Genomic DNA, 4,255 nt, shown 5'->3' with positions numbered 1-4,255 from the left:
GAGAAAATCCCCTTTCTCAAGAGGAAAAGGGACTGCCAAGGGCGCAAGAACTGGGAAGGCGCCGCGGGGCAGATGCTGGGCCTCGAAACGAGTCACCCAGCTATTTTCGAGAGGCTCGAAGCGCGGCGCTGGCTGCGGATAAACCCTCCGCGCCGGGGCTTGGCCACCTCATGCCCAGGCTGCGGGGCTCGTGTTCCTGGGGCAAAATAAAGCTCCCTCCCGTTGCCCCCCACGCACCCCCCCACCTCGGCTCTGGGGCGAGGGGACCCCTGCCCAACAACGGCTGCTCCCAGCAGCGGCACCGGGCCCCCTCTCCCGGTGGGGTGCCTGGTCTTTGCGGGGGGGGGGGTGCCCAGTCCCTGGGGGGTGCCTGGTCCCGGGGCGGGGGGGGGATGCACTGTCCCTGCGGGGGTGCGCGGCCCGGGGCCGGAGGGGTGCCTTGTCCCTGAGAGGGGGACGCACGGTCCCCGGGGGAGTGCCCGGTCCCGGGGAGGGGGGGGGGGGGGGGGGGGGGGGGGATGCGGTACCTGGCGGCGGCTCCGGGCTCAGCTCCCGCGCCGGGCTGGCCGCGCCGTCGGGCGCCCCATGGGGGCGGCGGGAGCGGGGTGGCGGGAGCGGAGCCCCGCGGCCGCCCCGACCGCCGGAGCCTCGGCGGGGGGAAGAGGCGGAGGCGGAGGAGGGGCAGCGCCGCCGCTCGGCCCCACGCCGCGCCCGCCGCGCTCCGCCCGGCACCGCCCCCCGCCCCGGGACACCTCCCGGGCCCGCCCCGCCGGCTGCCCCAGCGCGCTGCGCCCCCCGGCCCCGCGGGGACCCCCCGGCCGCACCGCCGGCCCCTGGGGGACCCCCTGGCATGCAGCACCCATCCCCTTGGGGACGCCCTGCCACGCAGCACCCACAGCACCCATCCCCTCGGGGACCTCCTCCCATGCAGTACCCCCCCACACAGCACCCATCCCCTTGGGGACCCACTAGCATGCAGCACCCATATACTCTCAGGGGCCCCATGGCATATTACACCCCCACTCACAGCACCCATCCCCTCAGGGACCCTCAGCACACAGCAGCCCCCACCCACAGCACCCATCCCCTCAGGGACCCTCAGCACACAGCAGCCCCCACCCACAGCACCCATCCCCTCGGGGACCCCATGCCATGCAGCACCCCCACCCACAGCACCTGTCCCCTCAGGGACACCCAGGACACAGCACCCCCCAGCCACCCTGATCCTTCACATCCCCTTCTGGCGTCAATCCCAGACTGGGGACCGGCAGATGCCACCACCCCAGGGCAGGTTCAGAAGGACAACAGCCATCTGGGGAGCATCAAGGCACTGCCTGCCCCTCTCAAAGCCAAAATGCCCTCTTTCTCCCCAAAAATGGGAGAGAAGGGAGGGATGGGTGCTGGATCCAGGCTCAGACCGGGGTGAAACAGCCTGCAGGGACCCCCTGCCCCCCTGTTTTATCATGCTGGGGGGGGGTGCTCCCCAAAACTCACCCAGGGAAAGCAAAGGTCCAGCAACTCGCTCCTGCAGGCGCCCGGCGCAACCGTTGAAAGCAGCCTGAGCGCTGAAGCTTACGGAGGAGCCTGCGCTTTCTGCTAATTTTAAGCCTCCTCTTAAGCCTGCTGGAGATGGACCTCCTCCCTGTCCAGCCCTGCACCCCTCCTCTCCCCCACGTCGTTGGACAGGCAGGTCCCAGGGCTCTTACCCGCAGGTGGGGTGTGAAGCAGCCGTCCTACAGCCAGCTGGGTACGTAGCATCCCTTTCACAGACCCGAACACAGCAGGTTGCGCCCCTGGAGCCGGCGCTGGACGATCCTGTGTTCAGTTTTGGGCCCCTCACTCCAAGAAGGATGTTGAGATGCTGGAGCGTGTCCAGAGAAGGGCAACGAGGCTGGTGAGGGGTCTGGAGCACAAGTCTGATGAGGAGCGGCTGAGGGAACTGGGGTTGTTCAGTCTGGAGAAGAGGAAGCTGAGGGGAGCCCTCATCGCTCTCTACAGCTACCTGAAAGGGGGTTGTGGTGAGGTGGGGGTTGGTGTCTTCTCCCAAGTAACCAGTGACAGGACGAGAGGAAATGGCCTGAAGTTGCACCAGGGGAGGTTTAGATTGGAGATTAGGAAAAATGTCTTCACCGAGAGGGTGGTCAGGCATTGGAACAGGCTGCCCAGGGAGGTGGTGCAGTCACCATCACTGGAGGTGTTCAAAAAATGTGTGGACGTGGCACTTGGGGACATGGTTTAGTGGGCATGGTGGTGTTGGGTTGGTGGTTGGACTTGATGATCTCAGAGGTCTTTTCCAACCTTAATGGCTCTGTGATACTATTCTACGACTCTATGATTACAGCAGCCTGGCTGAAGAGCAAGCCGCCTGCAGAGCCTCCGCTCTTGGTCTTCCCACCTTGCGGAAGGCTTTCAGGGCATGGTGGAGAAGGTGTAGACCTGGAGGCGTCTTCTGAAACATCAGGGTAGCTCCAGGCCCCCAAGTCTTGGAGCAATCCCTCCTTTGCTTGGGCCACTCAAATGTCTGGGGAAATAAAGCTGCTTGCCCACCCGGCTGCTCCCTAGTGCATACGGGCCCCGTGGTGGGTTCCTGCGACGGCTCTGCTCATCTTCTGCTGGTTTCCATCACAGCACAGAATAAAGCCATGGGATGACTTCAGGCTTCCCTCGCTGCCAACAGGCATCGCGCTCATTCTGCTGCTGCGGAAAGATGCCATTTTAACTAACCCATAAAAACCCAATTCCTCCGGTTCCCAGCTGCCTTCCCCCATTTCATTTGGGTTGACCTCTGAGCCTCTAAGAAGACCCCAGCCCCACCTCCCTCAGAGACCCCCAACGCCCCGGCGCTACAGCCTTGCTCGCGCCCAGCACCAGCCACGGCCGCCGCGCTGCTCCGGGAGGCACCGCCAAATCAATGTTTACAGGACGCCAACAAGCTGGAGGCAAAAAAAAGAGAAAAACGGTGTTAACACGTTCACCGGCGCTGGGAAGGACGGCCAGGAATGTAAACGGAGCCCGGAGGCAGTCCCAAAATGGTAACGGCTGGAAAACAGGGCTGGAAAGTTTGTTAATCGGGATTCTAGATACTAGCCAGGCTCCCGGCCTTCGGCTCAGCCAAAATTCCCTTTCCTGAGCCGCTCTGCTGAATTTTACAGCCGAAAGCCACAGGGCAGACCCCAGCAGTCACACAGGCAGCTGCTCCGGTTTAAAACTCCGATCAAGAGCTGTAAATCCAACCAGGGTTTCACTCGCCCCTGCTGCCTGCGAAATTCCCCCGGTTTGGTTCGTTTACAGCTCGTAATCAATTAAGAGCTTCAGTCCTAGACTGAAATTTTATCAAATTTTTCTTTTTTTTTTTTTAAACTCTCCCTTTTTACCTCCCAAATCGACACCTAGAAATTCCCCCTGCCCTAAGGAGCGCACCGAAGGCCGGGGCTTACCACGCACCTCGCTGCAGGGGCTTTGGAAGCCAGGATTTAAAACAAAACAAAACAAAACCAAAAAAAACCCACTCCAAAATTCGGGAGGAAAACAGTTGTCGCTCCCCTAAGCCCGGCATCGCGTGGGCAAAGCCAAACCCAGAAAAGGGGAGCTCCCAAACGCCTCATCAGCATTTTTTTCCCACCTTGCTGCTCTGTACACACGCTTCCAAATCCGCTCGCATTTCAGAATTTAAAAAGAGCAACCCACGATCCACCGCTCCCACTCCGGGGCGGAAGGAAAAACGTCGTCTTTTTATTTTCTTGGATTTTTTAAAAAGCCTTGCTGGCCGTTCCCAAGCAACACAGCTTTCCTCCAGATTTTTTTTGCCCCGACAGGCTTTAGGCACCCCTTTAACAAAGACTTCAGCTACCAAACCACCCGCCGAGCCAGAATTTGGGGAGAAACTGCAGGAGGGAGCAGCCGTGCCACCCGCTTTTCAAGTCAGGATCAGGCTGGAGAGGGGCACAAGAAGCAAGTAGAGTCATAAAAATAAGTTAATCATAATTTAGTGATGACAATATAAGAATAAGCCAGGCAACGGCGTGATGTGACAGTCCTTCCCCGGGGGTCCCTGTGGAGCCGAGATGCTGCCCTCTGCAATATGAAAAAAAAAAGGTATATTAAATATATATGATATATAAATATGTATACTATATAAAATATAGTATATATAATATATAATTATATATATAATTTTATATATATATACAATTATATATATAATTATATATATTAAAGTGACAATTGTCCCGGACCAGGACAATTTGTGACAACA

The sequence above is a fragment of the Phaethon aethereus genome, assembly GCF_964289735.1.
Source record: "Phaethon aethereus genome assembly, chromosome: 7".
NCBI lineage: Eukaryota > Metazoa > Chordata > Aves > Phaethontiformes > Phaethontidae > Phaethon > Phaethon aethereus.
Note: the sequence above shows the minus strand (reverse complement) of the source record.